The following is a 12,851-nucleotide window of genomic DNA, read 5'->3' as shown; positions in this document are numbered from 1 at the left end:
TCTGCTTCTGTGAGTGTTCTGCCTCTTTTGAATGGCTTACTCTACTCTTTGCCTCTACACTCTGAGAGTTAGCTCATTATCCAAGAAAATGTCTAAAGTGGAAGTCTTCCTTTATTGAAAAATAAGGGTTCTAATTTATTTTGTGTGTGAACAACAGCAGTATAATGCACTGCAGAATATAATATGCTGCACAGTATTATATACATTCACACATATTTCTGCATCTACTAACTCTGTGATCTGGTTACACGCTTTGGAGACTCAGCTCTTTCCCATGCAAGACCAAGGAGAAATGTTGCAAATCTATAAAAAGCTGCTGTTTCTGATCTACCTGCTCAGAAATGAATAAGAATTTGTTCTTTTTGACAAACAAGAATGAGAAAATAGTACAGGGAGAATAGCACACCTAAAGTATAACCTGGATCTTCCTCCCTCAGAGAAGAGTTCCTCCAGCAACTGGAAACAGCCTAGATTTCTTGCAACTGAAGAATGGATAAAGAAAATGAACTTATTTACACAATGGAATACCATTCAGTTATTAAAAACAGAGACATCCTAAAATTTGCAGACAAAAAGAGATCCATGCGGGATGCTTAAATCTCAATCAGAAGGGAAAATGAAATTGTTCTCAGAGGTGGATGAAGGGAGAGAATTGAGTGGAGCAAAGGATGGCAATGGGTATAGGCGTCACATGTAATATTCCCAAGGAAAGAGGGCTGGGAATTCAGCAGCAGTGGTAGGAGCAAACTCTAGAACATGTCAGAGACCTGGAATGGAGGAGCCTTCCGGGAGTCTCTGAGAGTGACTCTAACTGACACTCCTATCAGTGGGGGATATGGAGCATTAAGGGGTCACCTCCTGTAGGCAGGTAGGATTCCCAGTGGATGGAGGGGATGACCGAACCACCAGCAGAATCTTCAACCCCAAACTTTTCTTGCCTACAAGAAGTTCAATAACACAGATGGAACAGAGACTGAGGGAATAACCAACCAATGTCTGGCCTAACTTGAGATCCATCCCACAGACAAAAGCCAATCCCTGATACTGTTAATCATACTCTGCTATGCTTGCAGATGGTTACCTAGCATAACTGTCCTCTGAGATGCTCCACCCAACAGCTGACAAAAACTGAGGCGGATGCATAGCCAAATATTAGATGGGGGTCAGAAAGTCTTATCCAAGAGTTTGGAATAATTGATGATCCTGAGAACTCAGTGGGAGAGGATGCACATAGTCCTGCAGTGACTTGAGGTGCTAGGGTGGCTTGGTACCCAGGGGGACCTCCCCCTTCTCAGAGGCGATGGGGAGAGGTGCATAAAGGAAAGAGCCACGTGAAAGGTGTACTGGGAAGAGGGGTTGTGATGAAGACATAAATAAATCAGCAGTGAACTAGAAAAATATTAAAAGGAAAAATATCTAGACTAACTCTTCTGCCCCAAGTGATCTGCCTGGTGACCTAAGGACACACAAATACAGGAGTAGTCAGGACCAGGACACTTCCAGTTTCTGCCTGCACCCAGAACTGAACCAGTTCCACAGATGTCTGTACATAAATCATGTGGGGAAGAGAGCTGGACTCTTAGAAATAGGAACAATCCTGAGAACTCAGAGGAGACAACTACTTCTGCTCACATTCCTGTCCCAAGAGGAACCCACCAAGGGCCCTCTGTGCCCTCTGGGCACAGGAACCTAGGAGCAGTCAGTGGCAGGACCTTTCCCATTTCTGCCTGCACCCAGAGCTGAAAGCCAGTCACCAAGATTGTATACACACCTGAGAGCAGAGGGAAAAAAACAAGACTTCTGCTCCAAGCGATCCTCCTGGAGGTCTCAGGACACAAACCCAGGAGCAGTCTCAGACAGGACCCTTCGAGATTCTACCTGCACCCAGAGCTGACCCTATCCCACAGCTCTCTGTACCCAGATCCAGCTGAAAGAAATCAGGTGTACAAGAGCACTGACAGGCTTACAGGAGGGGTAAGCCACTGTCAGAGACAGGAAGATAAACTAAGAAATGAGACAACCTGATGGTGAGAGGCAAGCACAGGAACCTAAGCAATAGAAACCAAGATTACTTGGCATTGTCAGAGACCAGTTCTCCCACCAAAGCAAATACTGGATATCCAAACACACTGGAAAAGCAAGATTTGGATTTAAAATCACATCTCATGATGATGATACAGGACTTTAAGAAGGACATATATAACTCCCTTAAAGAAATACAGGAAAACAAGGTAAACAAGTAGAAGCCCTTAAAGAGGAAACATAAAAATCCCTTAAAAAATTACAGGAAAATACAACCAAAAAGGTGAAGGTATTGAACACAAACATCCAGGATTTAAAAATGGAAATAGAAAGAATAGAGAAAACACAAAGGGAGACAACCCTGGAGATAGAAAACCTAGGAAAGAGATTAGGAGTCATAGTCATCATCAACAGAATATAAGAGGTAGAAGAGAGAATCTCAGGGGCAGAAGATACCATAGAAAACATTGAAACAAACATCAAAGATAATGTAAAATACAAAAAGCTCCTAACCCAAAACATCCAGAAATACCAGGACACAATGAGAAGATCAAACCTAAGGATAATAGGTATATAATAGTGAGAAGACTCCCAACATAAAGGGTCAGTAAATCAAAATATCATCCATCTTGATCAAGTAGGCTTCATCCAAGTGATGCAGGAATGGTTCAATATACAGAAATCCATCAACGTAATCCACTATGTAAATGCACTCAAGGGAAAAAAAAAACAGAGAATCATCTTATTAGATGCTGAGAAAGCATTTGACAGAATTCAACACTCCTTCATGTTAAAAGTCTTGGAAAGAGCAGGAATTCAAGGCCCATACCTAAACATAGTAAAAAGCAATATATAGAAAAAAAAGTAACCAATATCAAACAAATGGAGAGAAACTTGGAGCAATCCCACTAAAATCAGGGACTAAACAACGCTGCCTACTCTTTCCCTACATATTCAATATAGTACTTGAAATCCTAGCCAAAGCAATCAGACAACAAAAGGAGGTCAAAGGGATATAAATTGGAAAGGAAGAAGTTGATATACCACTATTTGCAGATGATATGATAGTATACTTAAGTGACCCTAAAAGTTCCACCAGAGAACTTCTAAGCCTGAGAAACAACTTCAGCAAAGTGGCTGGGTATAAAATTAACTCAAATAAATTAGTAACCTTCCTCTCCTCAAAGGATAAACAGGCTGAGAAGGAAATTAGGGAAATGACACCTTTCACAATAGTCCCAAAAAATATAAAATACCTCCATGTGACTAACCAAGCAAGTGAAAGATCTATATGACAGAAACTTCAAGTCTCTAAGAAAGAAAACAAAGATCTCAGAAGATGAAAAGACCAATCACGCTGATGGATTGGCAGGATTAATATAGTAGAAATGGACATTTTGGCAAAAGTAATCTTAGATTCAATACAATCCCCATCAAGATTCCAATTCAATTCTTCATAGAGATAGAAAGAACAATTTTCAATTTCATTTGGAATTAAATAAAAAATAAACCAGGATAGTGAAAACTATACTCAACAATAAAAATACTTCTGGGGGAATCACTATTCCTGACCTCAAGCAGTATTACAGAGCAATAGTGATAAAAACTCTATGGTCTTGGTACAGAGAAAGGCAGGTAGATCAGTGGAAAAGAATTGAAGTTCCAGAAATGAACCCACACACCTATGGTCACTTGATCTTTGAAATAGGGGCTAAAACCGTACGAAGAAAAAGGATAGCATTTTTCACAAATGGTGCTGTTTTAACTTGAGGTCCGCATGCAGAAGAATGAAAATTGATCCATTCTTATCACCTTGTACAAAGCTTAAGTCCAAGCAGATCAAGGACATCCACAAAAAACCAGATACATTCAAACTAATAGAAGAAAAAGTGGGGAAGAGTATCAATCACATGGGTACTGGGGAAAATTTCCTGAACAAAACACCAATGGCTTATGCTGTAAGATCAAGAGTTTACAAAGGGGACTTCATAAAACTGCAAAGCTTTTGTAAGGCAAAGGACACTGTCATGAGGACAAAACAACAACCAAGAGATTGCAAAAAGATCTTTACCAATCCTACATCCCATAGAGGGCTAATATCCAATATCTACAAAGACCTCAAGAAGTTAGACTCCAGAGAGCCAATCAACCCTATTAAAAATAGGGTATAGACCTAAACAAAGAATTCTCAGCTGAGGAATACAGACCAGCTTAAAGAAATGTTCAACATCCTTAGTCATTAGGGAAATGCAAATGAAAACAACCCTGAGATTCCACCTCACACCAGTCAGAATGGCTTAGGAAAAAAACTCAGGTGAGAACAGGTGATGACAAGGATGTGGAGAAAGAGGAACACTCCTCCATTGTTGTCAGGATTGCAAGCTGGCACAACCACTCTGGAGGTTCTGTCTGAAGGTTGCTCAGAAATTTGTACATTTTCCTACCTGAGGACCCAGCTATACCTCTCCTGGGCATATACCCAAAAGATGCTCCAACATACAACAAAGACACATGCTCTACTATGTACATAGCAACCTTATTCATAATTGCCAGAAGCTGGAAAGAACCCAGATGCCCTTCACAGAGGAATGGATTCAGAAAATGTGGTACATCTACACAATGGAGTACTACTTAGCTATCAAAAACAATGGCTTCATGAAATTCATAGGCAAATAGATGGAACTAGAAAATATCATCCTGACTGAGGTAACACAATCACAAAAGAAAACACATAGTATGCACTCACTCACTTGAATTACTCAAGACACAATCCACAGAGCACAGGAAGCTCAAGAAGAAGTACAACCAAAGAGAGGATGCTTTAGTGCTTTTTAAAATGGGGAACAAAAATATTCATAGGAGGAAATATGGAGACAAAGTTTGGAATGGCCATTCAGAGCCTGCCTCACTTGGATTTATAGCCTATATATAGTCACCAAACCTAGACAATATTGATGAAGCCAAGAAGTGCAGTCTGACAGGAGCCTGTCCTGGATTTACAGCCTATATAAAGTCACCAAACCTAGACAATATTGATGAAGCCAAGAAGTGCAGTCTGACAGGAGCCTGATATAGCTGTCTCCTGAGATGTTAAGCCAGAGAGTGACAAATACAGAGGACCATAGTAGCAGTAAACCATTGAATTTAGAATGGAGTCTCCATTGGGGGAGTTAGAAAAAAGATTGAAGGAGCTGAAGGGACTTGCAACCCCAATAAGAACAACAGTATCAACCAAGCAGTGCTCCTAGGGACTAAACCACTACCCAAATAGTACACATGGACAGACCCATTGCTCCAGCTGCATAAGTAGCAGAAAATGACCTTGTGGGGCACCAATAGGAGGAGAAGTCCCTGGTCTTGCCAAGGCTGAACGCCACCCCCCCCCCAACTGTAGGCGAATGTCAGGGTGGGGAGGTGGGAATAGGGAGTGGTTTGGTAGGGTGAACACCCTTGGAGAAGAGAAGAATGGGGATGGGACAGGGGGCTATGGTCAGGAAACTGTGAAAGGGAATAACATTTGAAATGTAAATAAAATTATCCAATGAAAAAATAAAACTTATTATTTCAGTTTAAAAACAATGTTAAAAAAGCACAGGGACCCCAATGGAACAACTAAGGAAAGGACTGAAGGAGCTGAAATGGTTTGCAACACCTTAGGTAGAACAACAATATCAACCAACCAGAACCCCCGGAGCTCTCAGGGACTAACCCACCAACCAAAGAGTACACAGGGAGGCACCCATGGCTCCAGTTGCATATGTAGCAGAAGATGGCCTTATCTGGAATCAATGGGAGGTGAGTCCCTTATTTCTGTGAAGGCTTGATGCCCCAGTGTAGGGGAATGCCAGGGAGGTGTGAATGGATGGGTGGGTGAGGGAACAACTTCATAGACACAGAGGGTGGCTGGTTGGGGGGGTAGGGGTTTGTGTAGGGGAAACCAGAAAAGGGATAACATGTGAAATGCAAATAAATAAAATGTCCAATAAAAATGTAAAATAATGAAGGTGATATTAAATGTTGTTGCTGCTGCTGCTGTAGTTGCTCCTGCTTTTGTTCTTTCTTTTATTAATTTGCTGGATATTGTTAACATTTTCCAGCATGGCCTTCAGCCATCTTTCTAGACCAGGCAGACGTTCATCTTCCTGCCTCAGGCCCAGAGCAGCTGAGACTCTAGTCCTTTTTTTCAGATCCATTTACAGTTTTTTTTTTTTTGTATCCATAAGTTGAAACTCTTTTCTGTGTTTTTTACCTCTGGAAATTATTATTTCTTTCTATGATGAATCGATAACTGCTCTTTTTTATTGCTTGAAATGTCTTTCTAAGTATATCATAGGCCATTTGTGAATTATTTTTTTCCTCTGGATATAATTACATTTTTATAGGAACAGTGTAGTCTAAAAGGAACTAGTTCCCTATCAAAGATGTTGTCATGCATGTTTTATGTCAAAAACATATAGCACTATTGAGTCTCTCTAGAATTTCAGACCTTATTGAATAATCACAAATTCACAAGGTGTTTTGTTTTCATTGGCAGCAATTCACTAAGGACACCCACTTTTTTGATAGCTTTAGTTGAAGTAAACACTCTTTTTCTGCATTTTTTTCTTTTTCTTTTTTTTTTTTTTTCGGAGCTGGAGACCGAACCCAGGGCCTTGCGTTTGCTAGGCAAGCGCTCTACCGCTGAGCTAAATCCCCAACCCCTTTTTCTGCATTTTAATTACAATTACTAACACGTTTGCATCACAAAGTAAATCTATATCTAAAGTTATCTATATCAACATTTATATTAAAGTTACAGAATGGTAAGATGGTTTCATATGAATAAAAAAGGATAGAGCAGAACTCAATGATTCTAAAGAGGTTTGAGAGCAATAAACTGATCTGAATACAAAGAGAGTATCTTTAAGAATATGTTAACACACCCACGGATCCCGGCCCGCAGCAGCTCTCTGCTCCCAAACCCCGTGGGAGAGAGACCTCACCGCCTGGTCAGGTGGGCACTCCTGAGGCTGCAGAGCGGAGGAGACCACCAACACTGCCCACCCCTGCCCACATCCCTGGCCCAAGAGGAAACTGTATAAAGCCTCTGGGTTCCCATGGGGGAGGGCCCAGGAGCGGAAGGACCCCTGCGCCTGAGACACCGCCGGAGCCTGAAGGGACAGACCGGATAAACAGTTCTCTGCACCCAAATCCTGTGGGAGGGAGAGCTAAAACTACAGAGAGGCAGACACGCCTGGGAAGCCAGGAGAGACTGCACTCTGCGCACATCCAGACGCAGAGGAGAGCACCTGACGCCATCTGGAACCCTGGTGCACAGAGGCTCCCGGAAAGAGCTGCGCAAATCTTCTCGGTTGTTGCCGCCGCAGAGAGGACTTGGCAATACCCCACGAACATATTGAGCCTCGGAACCACAGGTAGGACCAACTTTTCCCCTGCAAGTGACCTGCCTGGTGAACTTAAGACACAGTCCCACAGGAACAGCTGGGGACCTGTAGAGAGGAAAGACTACAGGCCCGAGAGCAGAACATTCTGTCCCCATGGCTGGCTGAAAGAAAACAGGAAAACAGGTTTACAGCACTCCTGACACACAGGCTTATAGGACAGTCTAGCCACTGTCAGAAATAGCAGAACAAAGTAACACTAGAGATAATCTGATGGCAGGAGGCAAGCGCAGGAACCCAAGCAACAGAAACCAAGACTACATGGCATCATCGGAGCCCAATTCTCCCACCAAAATAAACATGGAATATCCAAACACACCAGAAAAGCAAGATCTAGTTTCAAAATCATATTTGATCATGATGCTGGAGGACTTCAAGAAAGATGGGAAGAACTCCCTTAGAGAACAAGTAGAAGCCTACAGAGAGGAATCACAAAAATGCCTGAAAGAATTCCAGGAAAACACAATCAAACAGTTGAAGGAATTAAAAATGGAAATAGAAGCAATCAAGAAAGAACACATGGAAACAACCCTGGATATAGAAAAAACAAAAGAAGAGACAAGGAACTGTAGATAGAAGCCTCACCAACAGAATACAAGAGATGGAAGAGAGAATCTCGGGAGCAGAAGATTCCCTAGAAATCACTGACTCAACTGTCAAAGATAATGTAAAGCGGAAAAAGCTACTGGTCCAAAACATAAAGGAAATCCAGGACTTAATGAGAAGATCAAACCTAAGGATAATAGGTATAGAAGAGAGTGAAGACTCCCAGCTCAAAGGACCAGTAAATATCTTCAACAAAATCATAGAAGAAAACTTCCCTAACCTAAAAAAAGAGATACCCATAGGCATACAAGAAGCCTACAGAACCCCAAATAGATTGGACCAGAAAAGAAACACCTCCCGTCACATAATAGTCAAAACACCAAACGCACAAAATAAAGAAAGAATATTAAAAGCAGTAAGGGAAAAAGGTCAAGTAAACATATAAAGGCAGACCTATCAGAACCACACCAGACTTTTCGCCAGAAACTATGAAGGCCAGAAGATCCTGGACAGATGTCATACAGACCCTAAGAGAACACAAGTGCCAGCCCAGGTTACTGTATCCTGCAAAACTCTCAATTAACATAGATGGAGAAACCAAGATATTCCATGAGAAAACCAAATTTACACAATATCTTTCTACAAATCCAGCACTACAAAGGATAATAAAGGGTAAAGCCCAACATAAGGAGGCAAGCTATACCCTAGAAGAAGCAAGAAACTAATCGTCTTGGCAACAAAACAAAGAGAAGAAAAGCAAACAAACATAACCTCATATCCAAATATGAATATAACAGGAAGCAATAAGCACTATTCCTTAATATCTCTCAACATCAATGGCCTCAAATCCCCAATAAAAAGACATAGATTAACAAACTGGATACGCAACGAGGACCCTGCATTCTGCTGCCTACAGGAAACACACCTCAGAGACAAAGACAGACACTACCTCAAAGTGAAAGGCTGGAAAACAACTTTCCAAGCAAATGGTCAGAAGAAACAAGCTGGAGTAGCCATTCTAATATCAAATAAAATCAATTTTCAATTAAAAGTCATCAAAAAAGATAAGGAAGGACACTTCATATTCATCAAAGGAAAAATCCACCAAGATGAACTCTCAATCCTAAATATCTATGCCCCAAATACAAGGGCAACTACATAGGTAAAAGAAACCTTACTAAAGCTCAAAACACACATTACACCTCACACAATATTCGTGGGAGATTTCAACACCCCACTCTCATCAGTGGACAGATCAAGGAAACAGAAATTACACAGAGACGTAGACAGACTAAGAGAAGTCATGAGCCAAATGGACTTAACAGATATTTATAGAACATTCTATCCTAAAGCAAAAGGATATACCTTCTTCTCAGCTCCTCATGGTACTTTCTCCAAAATTGACCATATCGTTGGTCAAAAACCGGGCCTCAAAAGGTACAGAAAGATAGAAATAATCCCATGCGTGCTATCAGACCACCATGGCCTAAAACTGGTCTTCAATAACAATCAAGGAAGAATACCCACATATACGTGGAAATTGAACAATGCTCTACTCAATGATAACCTAGTCAAGGAAGAAATAAAGAAAGAAATTAAAAACTTTTTAGAATTTAATGAAAATGAAGGTACAACATACCCAAACTTATGGGACACAATGAAAGCTGTGCTAAGAGGAAAACTCATAGCGCTGTGTGCCTGCAGAAAGAAACAGGAAAGAGCATATGTCAGCAGCTTGACAGCACACCTAAAAGCTCTAGAGCAAAAAGAAGCAAATACACCCAGGAGGAGTAGAAGGCAGGAAATAATCAAACTCAGAGCTGAAATCAACCAAGTAGAAACAAAAAGGACCATAGAAAGAATCAACAGAACCAAAAGTTGGTTCTTTGAGAAAATCAACAAGATAGATAAACCCTTAGCCAGACTAACGAGAGGACCCAGAGAGTGTGTCCAAACTAACAAAATCAGAAATGAAAAGGGAGACATAACTACAGATTCAGAGGAAATTCAAAAAATCATCAGATCTTACTATAAAAGCCTATATTCAACAAAACTTGAAAATCTACAGGAAATGGACAATTTCCTAGACAGATATCAGGTACCGAAGTAAAATCAGGAACAGATAAACCAGTTAAACAACCCCATAACCCCTAAGGAAATAGAAGCAGTCATTAAAGGTCTCCCAACCAAAAAGAGCCCAGGTCCAGACGGGTTTAGTGCAGAATTCTATCAAACCTTCATAGAAGAACTCATGCCAATATTATCCAAACTATTCTGCAAAATTGAAACAGATGGATCACTCCCGAATTCCTTCTATGAAGCCACAATTACTCTTATACCTAAACCACACAAAGACCCAACATAGAAAGAGAACTTCAGACCAAATTCCCTTATGAATATCGACGCAAAAATACTCAATAAAATTCTGGCAAACCGAATCCAAGAGCACATCAAAACAATCATCCACCATGATCAAGTAGGCTTCATCCCAGGCATGCAGGGATGGTTTAATATACGGAAAACCATCAATGTGATCCATTATAGAAACAAACTGAAAGAACAAAACCACATGATCATTTCATTAGATGCTGAGAAAGCATTTGACACAATTCAACACCCCTTCATGGTAAATGTCCTGAAAGAATAGAAATTCAAGGCCCATACCTAAACATAGTAAAAGCCATATACAGCAAACTAGTTGCTAACATTAAACTAAATGGAGAGAAACTTGAAGCAATCCCACTAAAATCAGGGACTAGACAAGGCTGCCCACTCTCTCCCTACTTATTCAATATAGTTCTTGAAGTTCTAGCCAGAGCAATCAGACAACAAAAGGAGGTCAAGGGGATACAGATCGGAAAAGAAGAAGTCAAAATCTCACTATTTGCAGATGATATGATAGTTTATTTAAATGATCCCAAAAGTTCCACCAGAGAACTACTAAAGCTGATAAACAACTTCAGCAAATTGGCTGGGTATAAAATTAACTCAAATAAATCAGTAGCCTTCCTCTACACAAAAGAGAAACAAGCCGAGAAAGAAATTAGGGAAACGACACCCTTCATAATAGACCCAAATAATATAAAGTACCTCGGTGTGACTTTAACCAAGCAAGTAAAAGATCTGTACAATAAGAACTTCAAGACACTGAAGAAAGAAAATGAAGAAGACCTTAGAAGATGGAAAGATCTCCCATGCTCATGGATTGGCAGGATCAATATAGTAAAATTGGCCATTTTACCAAAAGCGATCTACAGATTCAATGCAATCCCCATCAAAATACCAATCCAATTCTTCAAAGAGTTAGACAGAACAATTTGCAAATTCATCTGGAATAACCAAAAACCCAGGATAGCTAAAACTATCCTCAACAATAAAAGGACTTCAGGGGGAATCACTATCCCTGAACTCAAGCAGTATTACAGAGCAATAGTGATAAAAACTGCATGGTATTGGTACAGAGACAGACAGATAGACCAATGGAATAGAATTGAAGACCCAGAAATGAACCCACACACTTACGGTCACTTGATTTTTGACAAAGGAGCCAAAACCCTCCAATGGAAAAAAGATAGCATTTTCAGCAAATGGTGCTTGTTTAACTGGAGGTCAACATGCAGAAGAATGCAAATTGATCCATGCTTATGACACTGTACAAAGCTTAAGTCCAAGTGGATCAAGGACCTCCACATCAAACCTGATACACTCAAACTAATAGAAGAAAAACTAGGGAAGCATCTGGAACACATGGGCACCGGAAAAAATTTCCTGAACAAAACACCAATGGCTTATGCTCTAAGATCAAGAATCGACAAATGGGATCTTATAAAACTGCAAAGCTTCTGTAAGGCAAAGGACACCGTGGTTAGGACAAATCGGCAACCAACAGATTGGGAAAAGATCTTTACCAATCCTACAACAGATAGAGGCCTTATATCCAAAACATACAAAGAACTCAAGAAGTTAGACCGCAGGGAGACAAATAACCCTATTAAAAAATGGGGTTCAGAGCTAAACAAAGAATTCACAGCTGAGGAATGCCGAATGGCTGAGAAACACCTAAAGAAATGTTCAATATCTTTAGTCATAAGGGAAATGCAAATCAAAACATCCCTGAGATTTCACCTCACACCAGTGAGAATGGCTAAGATCAATAACTCAGGTGACAGCAGATGCTGGCGAGGATGTGGAGAAAGAGGAACACTCCTCCATTGTTGGTGGGATTGCAGACTGGTACAACCATTCTGGAAATCAGTCTGGAGGTTCCTCAGAAAATTGGACATTGAACTGCCTGAGGATCCAGCTATACCTCTCTTGGGCATATACCCAAAAGATGCCCCAACATATAAAAAAGACACGTGCTCCACTATGTTCATCGCAGCCTTATTTATAATAGCCAGAAGCTGGAAAGAACCCAGATGCCCTTCAACAGAGGAATGGATACAGAAACTGTGGCACATCTACACAATGGATTATTACTCAGCTATCAAAAACAACGGCTTTATGAAATTCGTAGGCAAATGGGTGGAACTGGAAAATATCATCCTGAGTGAGCTAACCCAAACACAGAAAGACATACATGGTATGCACTCACTGCTAAGTGGCTATTAGCCCAAATGCTTGAATTACCCTAGATTCCTAGAACAAATGAAACTCAAGACGGATGATCAAATTGTGAATGCTTCACTCCTTCTCTAAAAGGGGAACAAGAATACTCTTGGCAGGGAAGAGAGAGGCAAATATTAAAACAGAGACTGAATTAACTCCCATTCAGTGCCTGCCCCACATGTGGCCCATACATATACAGCCACCCAATTAGACAAGATGGATGAAGCAAAGAAG

This window comes from Rattus norvegicus, chromosome 5, assembly GCF_021556685.1.
Source record: "Rattus norvegicus strain SHRSP/BbbUtx chromosome 5, alternate assembly SHRSP_T2T, whole genome shotgun sequence".
Lineage (NCBI taxonomy): Eukaryota > Metazoa > Chordata > Mammalia > Rodentia > Muridae > Rattus > Rattus norvegicus.
Note: the sequence above shows the minus strand (reverse complement) of the source record.